The 26,895-nt window shown below is 40.3% G+C and overlaps 1 long non-coding RNA gene across 2 annotated transcripts; it reads left to right on the top strand.

Annotated features, from left to right (window-relative positions):
* The first annotated feature begins 22 nt into the window (after window positions 1–22).
* Window positions 23–26,895, top strand: LOC149319512 (uncharacterized). Of its 2 annotated transcripts, none has more exons than XR_016280210.1 (3): window positions 23–989; window positions 15,235–15,428; window positions 24,968–26,895. It is a non-coding gene; the product is annotated as an uncharacterized LOC149319512 (long non-coding RNA). The 2 variants fall into 2 exon arrangements; XR_016280211.1 differs by lacking the exons at window positions 15,235–15,428; window positions 24,968–26,895 and adding exons at window positions 5,279–5,430; window positions 9,684–10,931.

Raw genomic sequence — 26,895 nt, 5'->3', positions numbered from 1 at the left:
TCATCCCGCTCGCTCCCGCCGCCATTTTAAGTCGGTTGCGGCTGAAGCGGTTGAAGCGGCGCGGCCTTCTCGCTTCGAGGCGGCGGATGGAAAGGGGCTTTCTTGGGGCGCTGAAGCGGCAGGGCCGCCCCTTGTGTCTTGGGGTGGAGGAGGCCATTGTGCCACGACGGCGTGACTCGCCCCCGGCCCCTTATGTGACCTAAGGCCAGGGGAGGTCGCCTGGCAACGGAAGGCCCCTTCCCCTCACAAAATGGAGGAAGCGAGGGGCTTGGCGGGCCTCCGTGCCCTCCTCTCCTCTCCTCTCCGGGGGACCAGGTGTCCTCAGCCCCGAGCACTGTAAAATGGAGGACGCTAGAACCTCTTACAGAGATGTCAGCCTCTGCTTCATAGGCTCACAGAAAGAAAGAGGAGGGCAGAAGGCTGGGGAAATGGAGGACGTGTCCTCAAAAAAGAGGACCTCGGCTGCTTTGGCCTGTTCTGCTGCGCCAGGGTGGCTACCAGGCGCCCAACCTCCAGAGGAGGACAAGGCACCGCCAGAGGGGAATGGAGGAGGAAGTTAAAAGAGAGAGAGAGAGAGAGAGAGGAAATGGAGGAGATGGCGCAATGAAAGCCAAAAAGACACAGAAACATACATTCGTGCTCAAAAGGGGTCTGGATCCTTCCTGGGCAAAAGGTGGGAATGTAGGGCGCCTCCTGGAGAAGGAGGGTTCCCCCCAGGCCCTTTCACCCTCCTCCTCCTCCTCCTCTCCCTTGGCCAGATACTCTTTTTGCCTGGCTGTCAGAGAGAATGCTTTGCCTGGCAAAGGACACAAAAAGGCCTCTCCTGCCTCTGCGGATGGAGAAAAGGGAGATAGGCATTTAGGTGAGTAAAACAATAAAGGCAGGCACGTCCATAGCACTCTCCCATTGGTCTGCTTTGCGCTTCAAAAGGCCTGTGCCCCTGACCAGGATTCAACTGGGATTGCTCCATGAAAAATGCCAGAACTCAGGTAACATTTCAGTAGAAGGATGTATTTTCCAAATGACTTGTTTCGACTGTAACTTCCGGCCTCCTCCCAAATACTTTCCTTGTTTTTCTAATCATCAGCTCTAACACTATTTACCCGTCATTTTGATCTCAACCCCACTTAGCCTCAATTTCCTTTCCAATTAATTGTTCCACAGCAGAGCTTGCAAAATCATTTTACACAGTTGTGAATATCCAGCTGCCATCAACAAAGACGCATTAGGAGGACAGAACAACATCAACAAGAATCCTAAAGCTACAAATAGAGAAACCCTATTAAAACAATACCAGTTTGGGGATTGATGAGACATGTTGAGAAGTGTATTTATTCCCATAAACGAAATCCAAATCCATCTGGAGCTTGGCCATGGGGCAATCAACCCGGTTTGCTTGACCCACGTGGAGTAGGAGACAGCAGCTATGTCCATTCTTGGAACTTACTAGTCTCTACAAAGCCTTCCTTAAGAACCACTTAAGTACAGCCAATTTATGTGGCCATGATTTCTCCCAGTTGTTGATCCATAATGCAGTTTTCACACAACATTCAAAGTTTGTTTTATATTGCATCAAAAAAAGTCTTGAATTTTAATCTCAAAGTGTGCTAGGTAGACATTTCATAGCAACCATTGAGCTCTTACCTCTGCTGCAGTTCTCATATCCCTCACAGGAAAAAGCAGTAGAGAAAATGGCTGCCTTATTATTCTCTCTTAATAATGCCTCTGGGTTTCCATTGAAAGTAGCCACTTTCTTCTACTACAACTCAAAATTCAAAACCATTTCCTGTCTAGTTAAGCTCTGGCCAAAGCACCTTATGCAGTCCTTTCTAGAGGTCAAAACAACCAGGTTGATTTTAGTGTGATCAAGAACTGTGTTTCTGGTCCAAAACACACTGCAAAAACAATCCAGTTTGAGACTGCTTTAACTGCCCTGGCACAGTTCTAGGGAATCCTGGGAATTGTAGTTTATGAGGGCACCAGAGCTCTCTGACAGAAGGCCAAATGTCTCACAAAACTAGCTCCCAGAATTCCCTAGCATTGAGCCGGGACAGTTAAAGCAGTCACAGACTACATTTCTGCAGTGTGTTTTGAACCTCTCAGACTCAGCATTCCTACAATCATAATGCTCTGTGGATCTGTCACAGAAATTAAATTTGAATCTTCAAAAGTGCAGTTATACTTTTGTTCTGTGGCAGGTTTTTCTCTTGCTCTTTTCTATGACCGCCGCTTTGAGGCGGTCGGCCGCCGCCACCGTTTGCTCCGTAAGGGAGCCGCCGCAGCCACACCGCGCGGCTCCCTTGCAGAGCAAAAAAGAAACTCCAAAATGGAGCTTCTTTAAGCGGCGCCTCTATGACGTCGCGAGGCGCCAGGGGCGGACTCACGACGTCATAGACGCCGCAACACATGCGGACGCACAGCGTCCGATATGTAAACATGGTGGCCCCCATGTGGAAGGGGCGCCGCCATGTTGTACGTATGGAATACGTACTAGAGTTGGGGGTGCGGAAGCACCACCCCTTCCTAACCCTAATACGTATGGAATACGTATTTTTTGGCGGTTTGTAACCCGCCTATATATGGGAAAGAAAGCCCTTGTCTGCATTGGCACGTCACTTTGTTATAGAATCCTTTATTCCAAGGAGATGCTTTAGGTTTGAATGCTTACTACTGAGCACAATTGTGACTTTGTCTTTGTTGAAGTTAAAAGTTGGCAGACAGCAGCCTTCAGATTATTCTTAACTCCTTAAAATGTTTCTTGCTGGTGAACTTTTCAATATATTTTGCAAAGTTTCTTCAAAACAAACATAAGTGTTCTTCCTTTGAACTTAATCCGGGGGGTTTACTGAAAATGCATCTTTGCAACATCTGGAACTTTCCATAGACCTCTGTTATAGCCATACATACCTACCTATTAATTTCATAGAGCTGCACCATCTTACGTAGTGCAGTCCTATGCATGTTGTCTTGGAGGCAGATGCTATGGAATACAGTTATGGTCCATATATCCTTGTTCCTGAGATATTGCCTAAGATTTTGCCTTAGGAGACATAGTAAAAAGTTCTGCCCATGCATAACTATGTCACATCTCCCCTCCCCTTCTTTGCTGCTCCTCCACTGCCATTTAGTGACTGGGGCAAGGGAGATATCAAGAGAATGGTCTGCTATTTCCCAGTGTGGGGGCAAAGCATGACAATCATCCTCCGGGACCTGCAGAGGATTTCCCAGTATGTCATGGTGGATGCCTTCGTTGGTCTGCATCTGACTATAAAGGCTGTTGACATTATGCACATATATTCAAAGGTGGAGCTTTGCTAATAAATAATGTCCAGTTCATTTAAATGTGCAGACTCACACTGTTTTCACTCTGAAGTATGTTCTGCTGTGTTTAGCAGGGGTTACTTCTAAATAATTAGGCAGATGTGTATGCACAAGCGGGACACATGTCTAAGATACATAGGCTAATATATAGGGTTGAATGCCCCCTGAAGGACTGCGTGATCAGCGTGAAGATATTCATGGATTCATCTTTATTGCTGTACTCAGGTGAGTACAGTGGCTCATATGTCAGTTGCGGCTGTTCTTGAACATGGGCTTGTTATCTAATGTGTTGAGATTGGACAGTTACAGTACACTGTGAGACTGCCTTTAAGGTTGTTCTGGAAGCTTCAGTTGATCACAGTGTTTCAGCTGGCTTCTGACTGGTACAGCTTACTGGCAGCACATAACATATATGCTGAAGGAACGGTACTGACTTCCTCTACTAGTGGTAGGTTTAAGGGTTAGTTATTAATTTCTAAAGCCTTAAACAACTTGGGATGTCATTACCTGAGAAATCATCTTGTCCCTTATATATCTGAATTCACAAGGGTGCTACATGCTCCTGAGGGTTGCTCTACACTCATTCAGTGCAAGGTGTGCAGTGCTGTGGCTAACAATTGTTTTTAGACTATTGTATTTCCATATTTTCATTTCAGTTAGGTCTCAGTGCTGTGTCTGATTGAATTACTATTGTGTGTGTGGTTGTACTCTGTATTTATCTAAATAAAACCCTCTTAAATCACTCAGACTTGGAGTCCTCCTCAGTTCTTACTGGTTTACAGAGGTGCCAATGGTCTTAACGGTTACCTAGCCTCTTGTAAAGCTAATTTCTCCAACATTTGAAGAAACGCTGACATACTTGATGGGGACCTCCCTAGTCCCCCTCCTTTCTGTGGGTAACATGGGGTTTCTGAAAGTTAAAGCCAACTAGACAACAATTAGCAACAAAACATTTTCTTCTATGTAAATGTCTCAATATACCTAAGCCTATGTAAGTCCCAGTGAGCAAACTGTTAAATCCATTAACAGTTAACTGTGAAACTGCCAAAGTCCCAATGAGCAAACTATCATCTCTTTCACATACAACTAAAGGGATCTGTTTTATATGTGAAATAACTTCCGCGTTCTACTTTTACACCATTAACACTTGTTCCCTTCCTGACCAGAGTCCTATTATTAGCTTTAGTTAATTTATAAGGAACATTAATTTAACTAATGGAGCTTAACAAGTCACCATTGATTCATTGAGCTATCTTTGGAAAAGATTAATAGTAGAATGTAGACAACAATAATAAAAGATAGGTGCTTGTATTTTTGTTTCAGATATATTTGTTTGTAACATTTATATGCCTGCCTATGGTTCCAATGTTTAATGAATTGTAGGAATGTTATAAAATATATTGGAACTGTATTTTAAAGGCTTATCTAGTTAAATTTTGCCACAAGTTAGTATCATCCTGAACATATCAGTGTCTTTTGATTATGGATGCTATTCAGGGTTGGGTCTACTCCTTATTTGGATGGGACACCATGAAGTGTACATCCTTACTGTAAGGTGAATCAAATTGTTGTAGGCATGATAGTCAGTTTTGTATACTTGCTATGGGAGCAAAGAAAGCTGCCAGATAATGTGCCAGAGGGAAATTTTACAGATAGTGTGGGCTGCCAAAAACCCAGATGTGGATCCTAGAGCAAATCAAGCATGAGCTCTCCCTGGAAGCCAAAATGACTCAACTGAGGCTATCAGCCTGTGGGCATATCATGAAATGACAGGACTTATTATAAAATATGATAATGTTTGGTAAAGTGGAACGTAATAAGGGGGAAAGGATGACTGTTTTACAGATGGTTAGATTCAATCAAGGAAGCCACAGCCTTGAATCTGCAAGATCTTAACAGGACTGTTAATAACATTTGTTTTTTGTTTTGTTTTGTTTGGAACTACCTCATTCACAAGGTTGCCATAAGTGAAGCTGACAGCAGTTAACAACAATAATAATAATGTGTCAAGAAGAAAGCAGCAGGCTGACATTGATCATTCGAAACCTCACTCATGTTTGGCAATACTGTTCCCTGGTTTTGGGCAGAAATCTCTTCCAGCCCTATGAGGTGATGTCAAGTGAACCTTAGGCCTTTTGTATGAAAAGTATGTGCTCTGCCACTGAACTATGGCCTTCCATTAGAAAGCCTGAACAAACCTTTCTGGGTCAACAGACAGTAATAATGATTGGGCTAGTGATAATGATTGGGGTGTGCATCAAAGGGATTACAGTATCTAGGAGGTAAAGCTGTAGAATGCTTGTTACTACAGTACTAGGAGCTACTGTTAGGAGTGGTAGGCAGTGTGGACTAAACAAATTAATTTCAGAACTTATTTTGTTTGTATCATTGGTAAAACAACTAATATGTACCAAAGTGACCTGTTTCACAAAACAAAATGACCTGTTTCACAAAACAAAATTAAAAACACAGTAGCTCATTTGGCTTTATATAGCAAATAATTGCTTTGAAATTGACTCGTAAAACATTAAATAATCTATGCTGGATCCAATTCTGTAGATTCGGTATGAAAAGTTATGCTGTATTTTGAACAGTTCTAAATATACAATCAGCTTAAAGTAATGTCTGTGCCTGATACTTGGTAATATCCTCAATATATTTTCTTTCTCCTTTCTTTATTTTTCTATGTTTTTGTTTGTTGTGTGACTCCAAGTCATTTCTGAATTATGGCAACCCTAAGACAAACCTATCACAGAGTTTTCCTGGCAAGATTTGTTCAGTGGGGAGTTGCCTTTGCCTTCGCATGTGGCTGAGAGCGTATGACTTGCCCAAGGTCACCCAGTAAGTTTGCATTCCTTGAGATTTGATTTGAACTCTGGCATCCATAGTTTTTTGTGGTTTTTTCGGGCTATGTGGCCATGTTCTCGAAGAGTATATTCCTGACGTTTTGCCAGCATCTGTGACTGGTATCTTCAGAGAAAGATGCAGCTACAGATTCTGGCGAAACGTCAGGAATAAACTCTTCTAGAACATGGCCACATAGCCCAAAAAACCCACAAAAAACGATTTGAACTCTGTTCTGCAGAGTCATAGTCCAACACTCAAACTGCTACACCATCTCTCTCTCTCTCTCTCTCTCTCTCTCTCTATATATATATATATATATATATATATATACTGTATACACACACACACACACTATAATTGGATTAAATAATGGAGTTCCAAAGCCCCAAACATGAAAGCTCTCCTTCATGTCATTCAATAACATTTCCATCACAGGTGGAGGAAACCCTCCTCCACTGTCCTGAAAGCAGGGGTGGGCATCTGCCAGAGCATGTGTGGCTGCAATGGCCTTCCATGGAACTTTGTAGGGTTGTACAGTGAAACTAACAATTTTGGTGTCTCCACTCCAGATTTTCCCTGTACACATTATCTTTAGGTAATCGCAGCAGCTTGTATGGTTTCAGTAGCTTCTTTATGCCAGTGATACTCAATTGTATTTTTCTACTCCAGAAATCTCTTCTGACATTGAACATCATGTCACAGCATATCTCTCAGCTATCTCATCATGGATGTTTCATCGGCATCTAAAGCTCAACATGGCAAAGACAGAACTACTTATCTTTCCTCCAAAACCTTCTTTACAATATACATTCTGTCATGGCTAATAATGTTCCCATTCATCCTGTTAAGGAAGCACATAGTCTTGGCTTTATTTTTTATTCTTCTTCGTCCTTTGCTCCCCAGATTCAGGCTGTAGCAAAGTCATGTCAATTTTTTCTTTATAACAATGCCAAAATTAGATATTTTCTTTCTGTTTCCTCTGCTAAGACCTTAGTTCATGCTTTGGTTATTTCCCTCCTTGATTATTACAATCTTCTTTTGACAGGGCTCCCATTGTTTCACCTTAGTCCTCTGGTTTCCATTCAACATTCTGCCGCTAAGATTATCTTTTTGGTTCATCATTTTGATCATGTTACCCCACTTCTGGTATCTCTTCACTGGCTACCCCTTCCTTTTAAGATTCTGTATACAAGCTTCTTCTTTTAACATTTAAAACCTTACATAACCTAGTGCCCCCCCCCCCCCAATCCTTTAGCCCTTACTTCTTTTTACCAGTCTGTTCAAGATCTACATTTCAGGAGTCCTGGGCTTCTTACCCAGTCAAGGTTTCCTCTTCTTTGACTTGGCTTTGTCATTTTTCACTTGCTGCACCATACTCCTGGAATTGCCTTCCTGAACATCTGCGGACTGCCTCTTCTCTTATTAGTTTTATATCTGTATTAAAGACTTGCTTGTTTTCTAAAGCATTTGGAACTTTATTTTAATACTGTTTTTATAATTTTATATTTGATTGCATGTATTGGTTTTATACTAATTTACTTTACCCACATAATTTGTTATAATTACTGTATAGTTTTACATTTTATTATTCCTTAGATTGTATGCCTTTGGCAGGATTTAATGTTTTGAATTGATTCATGTAAACCTATGGCACTATACAAATAAATGATGATGATGAACCATCTCTATCCATTACAGAGCATTATATTTAAGTATCTCAGCTCTATCCATGTCCCTCCACCTGTACACTTGACAACCCAGAAGCCCAATATGTAGAAAAGTTGGTGGCTACAGTAACAAGACCGTGAAGTCAAATGTGTCTATAGTTTTGTCTGGGCTTTCCAGGCTATGTGGCTGCATTCTGGAAGAATTTATTCCTGATCTTTTGCCTGCATCTGTAGCTGGCATTGTCAGAGGGTAGTGGCATGAAAGTGTGTGGGGTATATATACTTGTGTGATCCTTGGTTGGGAGGAAGTGATTTACATGTTAATCTGTGTTTTGGTCTGTTGTTGAATGGCAAGGCCATTAACATGTAAATACCAACCAAGGATCACACAAATATATATACCCCCACACTTCTATGGCAATAATCATCTTTGGCAATACTTATCTCATGATGCCATCTCCATTGCATCACTGCCTTGCTGTCCAAGTGCGGATAGAGTGCATGTTATAATTGTCAGGAAAACCCATCAACCAGCCCCAAAACTGTCCCATTAGTCCTTAGGTTCTTCAGTGGTTTTTCTGTCACTGGGCAATTGTGATGGTGTCAGTGTCTCTCCCACAGTCTTGTGCCATCCGGCTTTTTATAAAGTTTTAGATGAGCTTTTAATGCTGTGTAGTTTTGTGATTTTTGTAGTCTTTTGAAGAATTTTTACTGTTTTTAACTTTATCAATTGTTTTATTTTGTTTTAAATACTGTTTTTTTACATTTCTATTGAAGTTTGCAGATAGTTCTTTTTCAATCTGTATTGTTTTTAAATATGTTCTAAGGCACCTTGAGTCCCATTATTGGGGAAAGGGTGGGATAGAAATGAAAATGAGAAAGATTACGATGATTATATAATGTAAATTTTTAAAATTATGTTAGATAAATGTATATTTTCTTTTTAAATGTATCCAGCTGAGAGGAGTAATGTATTTTATTTTATAAGCTCTTTAAATACAAATAGGAAAAAGTTATAAAATAAAATGAAGAACTTTATTATAAATGCACTGTGCAGGTATCAGCATAGATAACACAGAAGAATTCTATCCTCTCTTTTGCGCAGTTTATTCAAGGCCTGATACAATCTCAAGCTTGCATCATGTAGTGATTGAAAAAGCAATTTTAAGCAGGAAAACAGTTCTTCAAAAGGATTGTGGGATCCTTCAGAACTTTGCTCAAGAGCACTATAGTGTAATTTTTTGCTACATGGATAGTTAGGGGAGTATGGAATAAAACAAAGCATATGCAGTGGTGTGATGGTAATGTTGACGGGCAGACCTTCTTCCCGACAGTCCACATAGCCATACCCCAAGAAATGTCCAAAAATGGAGGCATGTCCATGATACAGGTTTTGTTGATCTGTATCACTAAAAATGTTCTAGCAATTTTCCTCTTCTCCAGGACCAGGTTTCATAAAACAGATGGGTCTGAATTGCCCATTTGAAACCCGAACAACCTAAGCCAAAACAAATTGCATTAACACAGGAATTGCTTGCAATAATGTTGCTGAGAAAACCAGTTTCGTCCCATCTACTGTGAGCTGAGGATCAAGAATCACTGTCCCTGTTAATGAAAAGTCCTTGCACTTCCAGTGTGCAAATCCCAGCTCTGCTATACCACTGTACAGTATTCCATCAATGAAAAATAGTAAAGGAAATGAATGACCAAAGAAATTTGGTGTAGAGAAATTGGCAGTTTTTCCCTCCCCTGAGAAAATGATTATGAAATATTTTATTTTAGAATGATGGGCAAAGTATTTAAGACAAGGTGTTCATATATGTTTCCTCTCCCAAAATTATATTGCAGGAAGACTTAGGGGAAGGCAATGGCAAACCACTGAACAAATCTTACCAAGGAAACCTCATGATAAGTCAGCCATATGTCAGAAACAACTTGATGGCACATAACAACAACTATGGGCCTTATCACACGTGAAACAGGAGCTCCAATTCGAAGCGAGGGGGAGCAGAGTCACTTTGGATCCAAGGCAATTCACATGATGAGGAACTAAATTGTGGTCTCTACTTGGGCAAAATAATTTTTTATATTTTAGTAATTGGTGTGTTTTTCTGTTTTTATTGTGAGGTCCCCCCCCCCCCTTAATAAACTAGCCAGACTAAAGAGGTTCCTTATCGTTTGGTACCTTGTAGCTTCATTTCTAACAAAAAATATTTTTTTGGAAAAGGAAATTAAAGTTTAAAAAATGTTTCAATAAACTGTACTTGTCATATATCAGTGATGACACTTTAATGCCAAACAAAAAGTTTACATCTATACATTTTCTGTTCTTAAAGTAACAAAATAACTTTCAATCCGCAGAGTGCTGTTATCTAATTTTTCAATTTTTGCAAATTTTTCAAGTTTTATTACACCCTGGAAAAATGTTTTTCCCCATGACTTCAAAGGCCTGAAACTTATGGGCCAAAATAAGGCATCTTCCGGCTGCTTTGGGAGCATTGGTGTTTACATGGTGCACACCCCCAAAGAGGCCGGAAGCCGCTCTGATGCTCCACTAAGGGGAGGAAAGCCAGACCTTTAAGGAGCGGAAATAATCAGCTCCTGCTGGCAGCCAGCTTTGGACTACAATGGTGGCCCATGGTTATCACGGTCCCGGCACAATCACAGGAGGCTGCTCCTTCCGGGCCATGTGCTTTGGCCCAAAATTTCCAAACATTTTACATCTCTAGCATCTACCAAGACCATGGGGATGTTTCCTGCAAACTCTACTGCAATTTTTGGATTCACTACATTCCAATATAAATGTAATGTGTAAATTGTACACACATTATTTTGTATTCAAAGACATAGCCATGTTAGTCTCTGTTAGCATACAAAGCGACCCTGTAACACCTTTGGGAATGAATGAAACAAAGACATTTCTAGTATAAGCATTTCTGGGGTCCAGTTCACATCATCCTAGAATTGGGCCCTAGAAGCTAGAATTTCCTTTTCCTCAGTCTCAAAGGTTCTGTGTGATTCGTTTATATCTTTTTCACATTTTTTTTTTTTTTTTTTGCTATTTTGTTATAGTCATCCAATAAATGTTTTCCAAGGAATAGATATCTTGTTGGTCTTCCTTTTTGACAGCAACATATAGTGTTTATAGTGATGTGATGCAGAAAATGGCACTTGCTAGCAGCCACCTCAAGAACTCTTTCCTTTGCACAGAACCTTGAACTTTTAATTACAGCTGCTTCAATGCTCTCTCTTGGTTTTATGCATGACATGAACATTTACTGTTTATTTGGCCTACATTCTGAATCTCCATTATTGAAATTTCATCAGCAAGCTAAACTTTCTCCTTCTTTGCCTAAGAACCCCTTAGGGTGTTTTTGTGCAGCTGTGTTTAGTTTATGTAGAATATAGGACAACAACATGTAATAGTTGTTGTGATCACTAAAGCTAATTTTTTGAGGTTGTGGCTTGTGGCTTTTTAAAAAAAACGCCATTTAACAATTTGATTTTACTGCCCATTATGACCTAAAGAAGAATACAGTTGCTATGGAATCCCTCACACTGGGAGAAAACATTTCTACCAGCTTACAAATATCATTATGCTAGTTATGTGTAATTCCTTTATCCAGTTTTCAAAAGCATAACAAAATTACATTGTGATTGTAACTTAACAAGCAATAACTCAACACTTTGTGCAGTATAACTGTAACCTTTAGTTACTGTTACAGTTATGAGGTGTCCTGGCTGTGGTGACACATGCTTTAATTACATTCTGTGGGAATTTTCTGTAACTTAGTTTACAAAAAGGTGCCTTTGGAGAGTGTTCAGCTACCAACTTCAGCTACCCCAACAGCTGCAGCCAGACTGGAATAGCTCAGTAAGTTCATGACTCCCTTGTTGCAATAGCTCCACTAACTACCAGTCTGTTTCTAGTTACGATCAGAAGTTATAATTATGACAAATAAATCTCTACCTGGCTTAGGTCCAGACTGTCTGAAGGACCATATTCTTCCATATGAGCCTGCCTACGCCCTAGGATTCTTTGGAAGAAGCCCTTTTCTGACTTCACCTATCTTCTGGGAGGATCATTGTAGAAGGCCTTCTTGGAGGCTGTTCCTAGGGTCTGGAACTCCTCATTCTAGGGATGTTAAAATAGGCCCTTACTTCCTTTCCTCCTGTCAGATGGCTTTTTAAAAAAAAAAATCCTGTAAGGCTTTTGAGGACTGTTTTTTAAAAAAGAGATATACTGTTTCTTTAATATTTTTATTATATGTTTTAAGTTATTGATAGTTTAATTACATTTTTATGATTTTCCGTCTGTCCTATGATAATCTGGTAATACTCTAAAGCAGTAATTCCCGAATTCTGGCCTTCCATATTTTTTGGACTTCAGCTCCCAGAATCCCATTGGCCAAAATGGCTGAGGCTTCTGGGAGCTGAAGTCCAAAACACCTGGAGGATCAGAGTTTGGGAATTCCTGCCCTAAAGGCACCTAATCCTGTTTAATAAATAATAATAATACTTTATTTATATTTCCCACCTCTCCCTGTGGATTGAGGCAGGACTACATCCGATATTTGATCTTGGGAGCTAAGCAGGGTCAGCTTTGGTTAGTATTTGGATGGAAGACCACCAACAAATACCTGGTGCTGTAGGCTATTTTTGAGAGGAAGGAACTGGTAAAACCAACTCTCAGTATTCCTTGCCTAAGAAACTGTACGAAATTCATGGGGCTGTCATAAGATGACAAGCAACCTGAAGGCACATGCAGACACAGACACACCTATAGTCATGTCCTACTGGATGAGCATGGTACCCCTGGATGATATTCTGATTCTAATATTAGGAAATGCCCAACTCCTGGCATTAAATAATTCATGCTATTTTAATGATATCTTTTTCTTGTTATTGCTATAGCCAAATCATTCTGTATGTAAAAAAGAGTGGTGTGGAAAAAGAATAGCAACTTACAAATATTTGGAAATAACATTAATAGCTATTGTGATCCAATGCATAGATACAGATTGCCTCTGACAAGATGCAAAATTGTGTCTGCTGCTTTGGTTTTACAGTTCAGAAGTTTATTTCTGGGGTGGGACATTTGGGCTGAAGTGCTCAAATCCTGCACCCCATTTGTATCTAAAAATTTTGTTGTGCCCTATCACATGGCAACTTTTGTCTTGTAGAGATCAGTGTCCTCCCAATGTGGGATGAACCCATATCTTCCACTTCCTTGTTCTTTCTTGGTATCTACTTTTCCTTGTCTGTTCCTTTCTCTTAAGCAAAAAATACCAATGCAACTTAAATTGTTTTAGGAGGAGTGTCTATATGTGGAAACACACAGGTAAAGACCTGAATCGGTCCCATTAATTTACAGGGGTGTGTCAAATTGTATTGTCTCACTTTACAACATACCTCTCCCAGTGCACCTGTGCAGTTGAATGAAGAAGAGAGCAAGAAAGGAAAGGCAAGAGAATGAAGATAGTGAGCTGAAAGAACATGGCAGTTTTGAGTATCAAGAAAAGGTTGGAGAAGTGGTAAGGAGAAGAAAGAAGTTGCAGCCTTGAGGCTGCAGAAAGAAAAGGGTTTCCTTTGCCAGGTTATAGGGAGCCATAGGGAGCTTGAGGGGGAAGAAGAAGCTCAAACCTCCTTGTCATTTGGAGGCAGGGCTTTCTTTTGTCTCATTAGAAGGGTGGAGGCACTGTTCTCTTAAGACAAACCAGCTCACTCCAGATAAACCCCCTTGACATCAGCAGTCACTGCATCTTCTGGTCACTCTGGAAAGCATCTTCATATTTCTTTAGCCTGAAAAAAGTAAGCTCTGATGTTTTATGCTTCAAATGTATTTAAAATTGCTGGTGAGTTGAATACATCGTTACTTTTGTGGCTACTTAAGCTTTGTTGAAACATGCACACACATACACCAGGTGCAATTAAATCACTACAGTATTGGCTCCTATAATTTACAACTGTCTCAATTTGCCTCCTGAATCCAGGAATGCAAACCCACCATAAATCAAGACCTGCCAGCGTTATTACATTTTTTCTGCAGGGAAAAGGGCTAATGATTTAATTTTCTGCTGCAAGCATCAAAATGCCTTAGGCTCTGCCTTGTTTGTTTGTTTTTGCAATTAATGTTATCCTATAACATTCCTTAAAAAACCCAGAACTTGAAGTAAGAGCATAGTTACTAGTCAACTTAAGAGAACCTTAAATTTAAATTCATGCCGTCTGATTATCCTGCTTGATGAGCAATGGCACATTGCACATGGATTTCTTTTGTTACCCAACACAAACCATACAGTATCCATGTGGAATCCAGTTGCATTTGGAAAACAAACATATTTTCTGTGTACATTTTCACAGAAACACTAACATGGGATCTCACTGCCCATAGCTAGGAAGGCAGACTCTTTGTAGGGTAGGCAGGTGTATAAAAAGCTATACCTGTTGAAATTCCTCCTTGTAAAAACCCTTAATAAGTAGCATCCCCAGCTGGGATGTCACCCAGTGCAGGGAGACAGGGCATCTGGGGATGGGGCAAAAGGGCACTCCTCCCACTTTAGTGCAACAGCACATAGAATTACATCATGACAGCAAGGCGGGTGGGTGAGCTTGGCCCTCAGCAGTCCTCCTGGCCTTCTGAGTCCCGTGTGGCTCCGGATGGTAGGCAGCCACCTTCCCCGGCCTTCTGAGTCCCACATAGCCATGGATGCCTGGAACCCAAAAGGCAGGGCCCCCTGGGATTTACTACCCCACTGGGTGACACCCCCCCTCTGGAGGTGCATAAGCAAAATGAATCTGGGCAATGGCAATGAAACAAAGCATGGAAAAGTTACTTTTTGTGTGACAATAATAAATAAATAAATAAATAAATAACATTTATTTACATCCTGCCTCTGTACAAAAAGCAATCGGGGCGGCTTACAAAGTCCTAGAATCTCCTATGGAACATGTCCTTTCTATGCTGATTGGGAGGGTTTGGGAGCTGTAAACCAAAACAAACAACATTTCAGAGCTCTGCAATTACAGCATGACTAGCCTAATCTATCTTCCCAGCCTTAGTGTGCATGAAAATTTGTATCTAAATAAAGTTCTATATAAACAACAATTTTTGTACAAATTATTTCTACACTTCAGTTTGAGTCCCAATTTTTTTCCTGTTATATTTATAAAAAGGTGTCTTCAAATTCCCTCTTCCTCTAAGCAAATCAGGTTTCAGACTCTAGTGAAGTAAATGATAATCCCAGTAGTTGTCTTCCAACTGTCTACAGAGAATTCAACAAGAGCAAAGCAACTGACATCAAATTAACATTGCAGAGAAAGAAAACAAGTATTTCACTGAGAACACTTATGCTTCATACCTCCATCACATAGGTGTTTCTCTTTTTTTTTTCCCCAGCTCCTGCAAAATGTGTCATTTGAAAGTCATCTTTATGAAAGGAGAGAGAATCCATTCGTGTTGTATTTGGTCCTGAAACTATGCATTCCAGCTCTAACTAAACCTCCAGGGAAGGTGCTATGAAACCAATGTCATTAGGAGGTCTAGAAGGATATGAAGAGAAAAACAAGGCAGCTTGAAAACAAACTCCTTAAGTAAGTTGGCCAAACATGTTTCTTGGTGAAGTTTCTGACGAGTTTGTTGTTGCTAACTGCCATCAGGTCAGTTTCAATCTCTGGTGACCCTATGAATAAGAGACCTCTGTCTCCCTACCATCAGCCACCCTGCTCAGGTCTTGCAGACCCAGGGCCAAGTCTTCCTTGATTGAGTCTATCCATCTGTAAAGCAGTTTTACAGATTGCTTCCCTACTGCCTTCTTTTTTACCAAGCTTTATTATCTTTTCTAGTTACAAGTGGCATATTCACGCATTAAAGCCAGTGGAGGGAAATATCTTGAAGCTGTGGGGATTGCTCCTCTTCTTATTTTAGTTTATAACTTTTAAAATATGTTTCATCCAGAAGAGAAAAAAATAGCAAGCTTCTTCCTTCAGTAGCTCCTTCTAAAATCACATCTCGGCTGCCCACCAGTGATTCCTCTGTTTTCCTTTCACTCAGCTAAATCTTCTTAAGAAAATAAAATGAAATCAAATAATAAATAAATACCTAAAATAAAATAAGAAATGTGGGCATCTGAAATCCTTATTATACTTTTCCATGCATTTAGAAAGCTACTGTAAATCACTATATTCCACCATTTATTATTTATTGTCAGTCACTGTGTTCTGAAAATACTGCTTCTACTTCATTCATTAATAACAACATCATCAATAAAAACCCTGCCTTTTGTTTGATATAGTATGGTCATCCTAATTAGAATGGTCTAGAAGTGTGGTGTAATCAAATAATACTCGATTTTTTCATCTTCCCCCCATGTATGCGCAGCATCACAAATACATCGTCTGTGATTGCCAATTGCCTCCCTTATCCTGCCCAGCTGCCATCCCCTTGGACTCCCCATGTGACTGGCCACATAGTTACACAAGTGATACACCACTTGTACAGTGCATTGGTGTTCTTAGGCGCTTTACAGAGCGCCCAAAAAGGGTGCTCTGCCGGCACCAATGTTTGCTGCGCCAGGGAACCGCAGCGGACAAACTGCACGATTCCCTGGTGCAGCAAAAAGAACCGACAAAAAGCGGATTTTTTTTGCGGCACGGTTATGACACCACAAGGCACCAGTGGCGCATTTGCGGCATCATTACTGTGCCGTGCCATCAAAACGGCACCGCCATTTTGACGTACCCAGTACGTCCCAGGGGTGAGGCCTGATTGGACGCTACATCCTTGGCCAACCTCTAGGACGTACTGGGGGTGTGGCAAAGGCCTGTGTAGAATGGGCCTTAGTTACACACTGGGGAAAAACGATCATGGAGGGCCCCCACATACATAACCCCTTTCTCTCCCAGTTTGTGTACATTTTTGTTACATCTATTGCATTATTGGCGCCCTGCTGTGTTTGTCATAATTTCGGTTCATGGGGTATGTGACAGCTTGCTGGTGCAATGGTGCATCTGATCACCTATGCCTGTACACTCAACAAAAGAAAAAAAAGCATGGCAAGCAATGACGCCAGCTGCTGCATCTTACCAGGCCCAAGGTACTTGCTCCAGACCACTTCTGTAAGGTTCCCGGGCCTTCCTGCATTCCCACACTTGCATCGTGCTGGTTGTATGCTGGTTGATTAATGATTTTGGTAAAATATCTGGATATTAAATTAACTGATTCAAGTCAAAAATACCACCAACAGGAGATAAGATGGGGTATACACTTGTACCTCCATATTTGCTAGGGATAGGGGGACAAGACCCCCGTGTATATGGAAAAACCTCAAATAACAAAAACACCATGTTTTCCTAGAAAGGCTGATGCCTTTCTAGGAATCTCTAGGTGTAACTCTGTGGTCAACGTCCCACAAAGATTCACCATAGAACTGCACTGGAGGAGCTACAAAGGCCTAGTAGAGTATTCTCTCTAGGAATCTCTCGGTCTTTCAGTGCAACTTTTAAAGTTGACCATAGAGTTGCACTGGAGGACCTAGATATTCCTAGAGAGAACATATTAATCAAATTCATGAATAATTAAATCCTCAAATATCAAAGCTGCAAATATAGAGGGATAAGTGTAGTGTGTTTAAAGTATGCCAGTTTTGATGTTACCCAAATGTTATTACTTGTTTGGGTATAATTAGTCCTAGGGACTTATCTCAGATGATTAATTTTAATATAAGTAAACTGATAAGAGAGATTGCAGACTTAAAGATGACTCTATGAGATAAGGTAAACATTATTAAAATGAATGTCATTCCTAGTTATTGTTTGTTTTTCATGGAATTCACCTTGCTAGAATTTTCAAAAATTAAATGCATTGTTTAGGAGATGGGGAGGCTTATCTCCTCCTACAATTTCAGTTAAAAAACTGGAAAAGGATCAGCCTTCGGGATCTTACACACCACTGGGCATATCTTGTATTAATTTTTGGACATATCTCACTTAAAATAAGCAATTCACCATGACCAGTCTTGGAGCCTTCATTTCTAGCACCTCTGTTTAAATGGGCAGTACTTGGTTATCATTTTATTTTACTTTTAAAAAGGTCAGTGTTTTCCAGTCACCTAAGACTAGCTTAACATCCTGTGTTGGTGTGTTGTCAATTTCTTCCTGGACTCCTTTGTAAAAGCTCACTATTTCTTCCTCTTTTGCATCTGTGGTATGTGCATATACTTGAATTACGGTAGTATTCATAGGTTTTCCATGGAGCCTTATTTAGATGATTCAGTCTGATTTGGCATTATAACCCTTTACTGCTTTTGCCACATCAATCCTTAATATAGTGGGGGGGGGGGGGGGGGGAATGATAGGAAAATGTGAAAAGAGTGCATGGTTTTAAATACTTTCTCATAATAGAAAAAATAAAGACCAGGGGGCAGAAATATGGTGTGACAAAAGGAACTGGACAGTCAGCCAAGAAACAGGAATCCAAAAGATGACAGTGGAGAAGAAACAAATTTATTAGGAATGGAACAGAAAGACAAAGAATGCAAGGAGCTGAATAAAGGAGCTACAAACTATGGGAGCTCCCAGATAGGCTATAATGAATAGTGTTGGCACAAATGGAATTCTGAGGAAATGTAACTCCTGAGGGATGTAACAGAGGCTCCAGAACAGAATAGACAGTAATAGCAGATTCAAGGAAGGAACTGGCAAAAAGAAAGCAGGGGTACGTTTAAAGTACTTTTTAAAAAGGATTGTAAACTATTGGCAGGGGAACTGAATTAACAGGAAAGGAAGCTATGGTGATGGGATAAACAGCCAAAAGCACAGAATCACACTTTTAGCTATAAGGCTTGCACTGAAAATGAAATTTACTTAGGCACAACTTTTACCCTAACTGCAACTACCAGCCCTTAATGAGGAGCAAAGGCCAAGGAGCAGTAGATTAAGATTAGAATTCATTTAATATATTCACTTGAATGAAGCACCAGTTCCTTCTTTTTAAATTAATTGCCATCACCTTCATGATCAACAGAGCATTTTACAGCATGCTGTTGAAGTAAAACTTTACATATTCTCAGGTATTAAATATGTGAATTAATTAGACATTACTGTCTCTTGAATCCTATGTGACTTGTCATGTTATATAACTTTACATAATCCTAGCAATGTAACAGAGGTGATAAGAAATCACTTTACTGAATTGCAAAGGTGTGTAATGGGAGGCTGGCAAGAGTACCCAATGCACATTGATACATGATGTGCACTGGTGTGCAAAGCACAGTGTGTAATGCACACATGTGCACAATGTTATCAGTTGCATCTCACAGACTGGAAAATTATGGTTTTATACTATCATTTCTTGACTTCTCTGAGAGCTGTAGTCTTCTAGAAATATACCTTTTTTTCTAGGTTCTTCTCTGCTAACATTTAAATCCATTAAATAATGTTCTTCCCTCATATAAAGATGAAATTCACCAATGTTATATGACAGTACTGTATCAATCAGTGTATATTATCATAATGCAATAAGCAGAAGCAAAGCTATTATCCTACGCACATTTGCTGGACTAGATAGGATACTGAAGTATCAAGAAAAGTTAAAATTGTGCACGTCATCGCATTTTCCATTTCTATGAATCGTTGTGAAAGCTGAACAGTGAAGAAAGCTGACAGAAAAAAAATCAACTCATTTGAAAATGTGGTTTGTAGAAGAGTTCTACAGATACTTGCTAAAAATACAAATAAATGGGTCCTAGAGCAAATCAAGCCTGAACTCTCTCTAGAACCCAGGGCCCCATTCCCACTCGCTCATTTGCCCTGGGTAGATCCGGTCTGGATTCACTGAGCTGGTACAGAATCTCCCCGGAAAGAAGTTCCCACTACCTTTTACCTTGATCAATACAATTTGCCCCTCTGAAGTTCACATTTGCAGTACCACTTTAAAATGGAACCCCCTTTGTTGTCAATCAAATTCACTTCCACTTTCGTCAAAGGTGACATATCCTACAACCAATGGGCAACGGAATGGGTGCTTTCCCGCCTCCTTTTTTTAAAAAAACAACTGACGGCAGTGTTCGCATATTCTGTCAACTTGTCAAATTTAAAAACCTCCAGGTGTATGTGTGTCTGAATGTCAGCCTCTAGCTTCCCCTTTGCTTCCAGCCCAGCATTTCCTCCTCTTTGGAACCTCTTCCCTTCCCTTCCCCTCCAGACCAATGCCATCTTTGAAGCCCTTGCCTCCCCCCCCCCCAAATGCCAGCCACTTCCCTTCCCTTCCAGCCCAAAGTATCCGCATAATCGGTCACAACAACAACAACAACAATAATAAATGTCACTTGCAGGGGAGGCCACCTCAGAATGCCATCTCTGCATCCTCTTTCTTTGCTTTCCCTCTGATTGCCACCCCAGAATGCCATCTCTCCTTACATACACATATGTAGCAACAGCATTCACACATTGTATCAATTTGCCAAATTTAAAAGGGAAACGTATGTAGCACAAGCATTCGCATATTCTGTCACACACACAAAAAAAATAGTTTTAAAAAAATGCCGCTTGCAAAGCAACCGGTGCGAGAGGGGAAGCATGTTCTGCCCACTGCCCTCCCTCTGACCTAAATCCCTCCCCTGAACTTGACCCGGTCATGATCGGGGCCAAGTTCACATTTGCCGGCAGCAGGGAAGAAACGGGTTTTCCAAAAGAAACTGGAAATAATCCACTTTCGGAAAATCCGCTCTAAGGGGGATTTGCCCTGGATCTGGTGTGCAAAACCCTGATCCTGATGTGTTTAAACCGGTGCCAATGAGAACTTCCCACTTTTAATCTGGGTTACAGTTCAGTACAAAAGGTAGTCTGAATGTTCCCTAAAATTACTAAATTGAGACTATTGTACTTTGTCCGTATCATGATAAGACATGATTCACTAGGGAAAAAAAACACAATAATACTTGGCAAGGTAGAAGGCAGTAGGAAAAGAGGAAGACTCCAATCCAGATGGATAATCTCAATCAAGGGACGTCATGGCCCTGAGACTGCAAGACCTGAGCAGGGCAGTTGAGGATAGAGTGACTTGGGTGTTTCTCATTCATGTGGTCACCATAAGCTGAAGTTGACTCGGTGGCAGTTAACAACAAAGGCCAATTTAATATAGTAGTAACTATTTTTGAGAAAAAAATACACAGGATTGCACTGTATAATTATTGTAACATAATATCAAGGATGTAGTGGAAAGTTCTTCAAAAGGAGAGGTGGATGAGTTATGTTAAATTAGTATATGAAGTGTTTCTCAGAACACTGGAGTCTCCATTTTGTGGTTAGCAAATCTCTATAAAGGGACCTCAATCAATGCCAGGGAGCTATTATGTACTTACTGTATAGCTCATCCCTGGAAGGGATACAAGCATACAATGGGCCTCTTTGTTTTTGGTATGTGTTCTCAGAAGACTGTCATTGATCAATTGTAGTGATGTGTAAACTGCAAAATCACAAGAGAGGTCTAAATCTAATTCAAAAGATTATAAGGCCTTTGGAAACAAGGAAGTTTGCAGATATAATACAGTAGCCTGCAATATCCTTGACTTTTCCACATTTTGTTGTGGAACTGAAACTTAATTTGCATTACTACATCATATATACAAGATAGTCAGCACTGTAAAGGTCCAAAATATTTTTATTCTGGCACAAAAAAATAAACAGAAATAAGCTGGTATTTGTTGGATGCCTAGGTGTTCACCCCCTTCTCTTTGGTAAGTCTAAAAAAGCTCTGGTGCAACCCACTGCCTCCAGGAGCCACATAAGCAGCTGAATGCAGTCCACTTATGTGAAATTCCATTGCCCCCTAATTTCAGATGAAGTATACTTGTTCCTGAAGGCCTCAAAGATTATTAGAGAACATACAGTATTTAAACAAACAGCATCATGAAGTCAAAGGAGGTATTGAAACAAGTCTGGGATAAAATCGTACAGATGCACCAATCATTGTTGGGTTATCAAAAAATATCCCAAACTACAAACATCCCCTGGAAAAATGTTAAATTCATTATTACAAAATAGACCATGGCTCAACTGGAACTCTGCCTGAAGAAGAGAGTCCACAAAAACTCCATTGATTAGGTAAGGAGGGCATTAGTCAAGGAAGCAGCAGTAACTCTGAAGGGACTGGAGTGATCCACAGATGAACTGGGAGAAACATCTATGGGACAACTACTACATTGATCTTTCATAAAGCTGGACTTGATGGAACCATACCAATAAGGAATCCATTGCTGAAATAAACCCATATCAGAGTCCAATCTGAGGTGCAAAAAGGCATGTGCAGTATAGTTATTTTTTTAGTCTGATAAGAACAATACTCAACTATGTGGTATAATGCTTTGAGCAATGGACTATGATGCAAGATCAGGGTATTATTCCCTGCTTGGCCATGGAAACTCACTGCGTGACCTTGAGTGAGTCACATACTCTCAGCTTTAGAAAACCTTAAGGTCACCATAAATTGGAACTGACTTGAAGACAGAACAAAAACAACAGTATGGCAGAAAGCTAACAGTGCTCCTTGTTCTAAGAAACCCTCTCTCTGGTGAAACATGGCACTGGGAAACCGGTCCAGATTAAGGGCAAGATGCATACAGACAACTGCAGGGCAGTTCTATGGGGAAACTTGTTTCAATCTGAAAGAGACCTGTGAGTGGAACAGAGGTTCCTTTTCCAGCAGATAAATTACTCTAAACACACTGCCAAAGTAATACTGGAATGGATTAAAATCAGGAACTTCATACTACACCTGAAAACTGCTGTTTATCAATGGTTCCCATCAAACCATTTGATGAGCTGGAGCAATTTTGCGAGGAAGAACAGGGAAACATTGCAAGATCCAGAAGCACAAAGCTGATAGAGACTTAACCCAAGAGATCTGTAGCTGCAATTATTACCAAGGATTCTTCCACCAAATCTTTAGTCAGGGATGTGAATACCTATGCAAATTACAAATGCCAGTATGCTTTAAAAATAATTAGTACCATCATAAAAATCTTTTGTATCTTCACAGTGTTGAATATCTTGTGTATTTGAAGTGGTAACAATGTTAATTAAATCAATTTCAATTCAAGGTTGTAGCACAACAAAATGTGGAAAAATCAAAAGGGGTATTATACCTGTAAAGTGCCTGTGTTATTCGCAGATAGATAGATAGATAGATAGATAGATAGATAGATAGATAGATCCATATGTGGGCGCATTATATGCAGCTTTCAGCTTACGTTGAAGTCACGTGGCAAGATAATGAATGGCATGTGCCCCCATGGCGCATACGCTCTCTTGTGCCGTGAGCCCAAGCCCCATTATATTCAATGGGGCTCGAGCATATGCATTTTTCGCCTTGCGTGGGGATGGGGTCCAGAATGGATCCCCCGTGTAAGGTAAGGCTCCACTGTATACACACACACATTCACACACACTACATACATAACACTAGCTTGGAAAACTTCCTTTTCTTTTACTACAACTGTCTCAACCTTATAAACAGCATAAATATTTTAGATATGATCCTAATCAACAGAGACAATCTGGTAAATTGGATGCAAGTGGCAACATCCTTAGGTGGGAGTGATCATGTTCTCCTGGAGTTTGTTATACAATGGAAAGGATAAGCCAAGCATAGTCAGACATGCATTCTAGACTTTAGGAAAGCTGATTTCAGTAATCTTAGGGAAATACTGGGGGTGATCCTGGGTCAGGAATAGTAAAAGACAAAGAGGTTTAGGATTGATGGGAGTTTCTCAGAAAGTAGATATTGAAAGCACAATTTCAAACAGTTCCAATGAGGAGTTAAAATGGGAGGTGTCTCAAGAAACCAGGCTGGATGGCTAAAAAACTTTCAACTGAGCTAAGTTTTAAACTGAATATGTATAAGAAATGGAAAAATGGGGAAGTCACCAAAGAGGACTTCAAACAAATACCTAAGACATAAAAGGGGAAAGTCAAAAAAGCTAAAGGGCTTTTTCTGAGTATGTCTGCAGCAAAAGGAAGAAGGAGGAAATGGTAGGACCATTGTGTGGAAAAATGCTAACAGAAGACAGAGAAATGGCCTCTATTAACTGGAATTCTCAACACCTTCTTTGCCTCAGTGTTCTCACAAAAGGAAAAGGCTGCTCAGATTGAGGAAAATGGAACAAAGGACACAGTAGGGAAAATGCAGCGCAGAATAAGTAAAGAGGTAGTACAGGAATATCTGGTTAATCTAAATGAATTCAAGTCTTCAGAGCCAGATGAACTACATCCAAGGATATTAAAAGAACTGGCAGAAGTAATCTCAGAGATACTGGTTAAAAAAATACAGTGGTACCTCGGGATACGAAATACCCAGGTTACGAAATTTTCAGGATACGAAAAAAACCCATAGGAAATTATTGTTCCGGGTTGCGAAAGTTTTTTCGGGTTACGAAAAAACTTTTGGTGCTTTTCTCCGCGATTTCACACGGAATCGCGGCTTTTCCCCATTAGCGCCTATGGCGATTCGGCTTGCGAAGGCTTTTCGGGTTACGAACGGCGCCCCGGAACGAATTAATTTCGTAACCCGGGGCACCACTGTATGTTGAGAATTCCTGGAAAACAGGAGAAGTCCCAGCACACTGGAAGAGGGCAAATGTTATCCCCATCTTCAAAAAAGAGGGAAAAAGAGGACCCAAACAGTTACCACCCAATTGGCCTGATTTCAGTACAAAGAAAGATTCTAAGCAGATCATTAAACAGAGAGTTTGAAAAAATTTAGAAGAGAATGCTAAAATTACAAAAAGTCAACATAGGTTTATCTAAAACCAGTTATGCTAGATTAATTTTATATCTTCTTTTAATAAGATTACCTGTTTGGCAGATGAAGGGAATGCTGTGGATGTAGCATGTCTTGATTTCAAGAAGGCCTTTGACAAAGTCCCCCATGATATTCTGGCAAACAAGTTAGTAAAAATTGGGCTAGACAATGCTACTCATAGGTGGATTTGTAACTGGTTGATTGGCCAAACCCAAAGGCTGCTCAGTAATGGCTCCTCTTCATCCTTGAGAGAAGTGACTAATGCGATCCTAGGCTGTAAGTATCATGTCTAGATTGAAGGAAGTAATCTATCACTCTATTCTGTTTTGGTCAGGCCTCACCTGGAATACTGCATCCAGTTCTTCACATCACATTTCAAAAAGGATGTTGACAATCTGGAGCGTATCCAAAGGAGGGTTACCTAAATAGTGAAAAGTCTGGAAAAGTTGGAAACTATGCCCTATGAGGGGCAACGTAGAGTACATTTAACCTGGAGAAGAGAAGGTTAAGAGGTGATATGATAGCCCTGCTTAAATATTTGAAAGGATGTCATACTGATGATGGAACAAATTTGTTTTCTGCAGTTCTGGAGAATAGAACCTGGACCAATAAGTTCAAACTACAGAAAAAGAGATTCTACCTAAACAATAGGAAGAACTTCCTGACTGTAAGAGCTGTTCGACAGTTGAATATGCTCCTTTTGGAGAGTGGTAGAGCCTCCTTCTTTGGAGAGTTTTAAACAGTGGCTGAATGGCCGTCTGTGGGGGGCGGGCTTTGATTTTGTATTCCTACATAGCAGGGTGTTGGACTGGATGGCCTTGAGACCTCTTCCAACTCTCTAATTCTATTATTCTATTCTGGCTGGAGGATTATGGGCGAAACACTAAAACAAGATTAAGGGATGGAATTGAAGTTAGCAAGAATTTAATGATTACTCAAGCTGGCTGAGTCTGATCCCCAATAACTATATAATGTCAAGCCAACAGAGGAGATAACAAAAATCAAAACCCTCCAGTTGACTGCCCTTGTTCTTTCCCTCTTTACATGTGTGATCATAATAGAGAAGAGCATTTTAAATAAGTGTGGCACACCCTGTGTTCAAATTTTTTCCTGGACTGCAACTCCTAGAATTGCCTAACCCAACACATGGTTTCTGGGAGTTATAATTTTTTTAAAAAGACTAAGGCCTGTTACAGACTGCCAAAATAAGCTGCACCAAAGCTGCACTCCTGTGCTTAGGAATGGAGTGTGGCTTTGGCGCGACCTCCGGACTCTTAGGACCCATGCATCATTTAAATAGCATACCTCCAAAGAGACCTGAAGCAGCTTTATTTTGGCAGTCTGTAACAGGCCTAACTTTTTCAGATGCTACATATACCACATATTATATCTAAGTCCTAGCTCAAGGAATACAGATCACCACTGAAGACACACACAGAGCCTGGGGCTACATCACTCACTATCCACTATAGTGATCAATGGGAATATCAGTGAGTACTTTGAAAACAGGAATGTTGATGATGGGGAACTTATATCTCACCAACAAACTCAAGGCAAAATATCTGACTCTAGTCCCTCCACTTTATCTTCATAAGAACCACATGAAGTAGGTTAGGCTGTCAGAGTGTGCTGGCCCAAGGTGACATAGTAGGATCATAGAATGTCTCAATGAAAACTTCAGCCTGGATCTCCCAAATACCAGTCCACCACACTAAGCAACACATCACTGCCCAAGAAGAAAAACAATTTAGAAAAGACAACACTAGCCACCAAATACAAATATATAGGAAAGACTGCAGTATAAAATTCTACATAGGGAGCCCTTATGGCACAGTGGTTTAATGCCAGTATTGCAGACACAAGGTTATGGGTTAGCTTTCAGGGCTCCAAGGTTGACTCAGCCTTCCATCCTTTTGTAGGTTGGTAAAATGACTACCCATCTTGTTGGGAGCAATTGGCTTACAGATTGTAAACCTCTTAGAGAGTGTTAAGTTCACTATGAAGCAGTATAGAAATGTAAATTGTATTGCTATTGCTATCCTCAGTTAAACAGAGCTGGAAATGACCAAGTCCTTACAGTGCTGAAGCTGCAAGTTGTTAGCATACCCAACATATCCTGTATTTAACTTCTAGGTTGTACGCCATAGGCAGGCTTTTTATATATTCTTGATTTTATTTGGTTTTTGTACAGTGCCGTGTACATTTACGGCACTTTATAAATAAAGCTAATAATAATAATAATAATAATAATAATAATAATAA

Source organism: Sceloporus occidentalis, unplaced genomic scaffold (genome assembly GCF_023333645.1).
Source record: "Sceloporus occidentalis isolate IW3139 unplaced genomic scaffold, rSceOcc1.0.p SCAF_2, whole genome shotgun sequence".
Taxonomy (NCBI): domain Eukaryota; kingdom Metazoa; phylum Chordata; class Lepidosauria; order Squamata; family Phrynosomatidae; genus Sceloporus; species Sceloporus occidentalis.
Note: the sequence above shows the minus strand (reverse complement) of the source record. Positions and strands in the feature narration are given on the sequence as shown.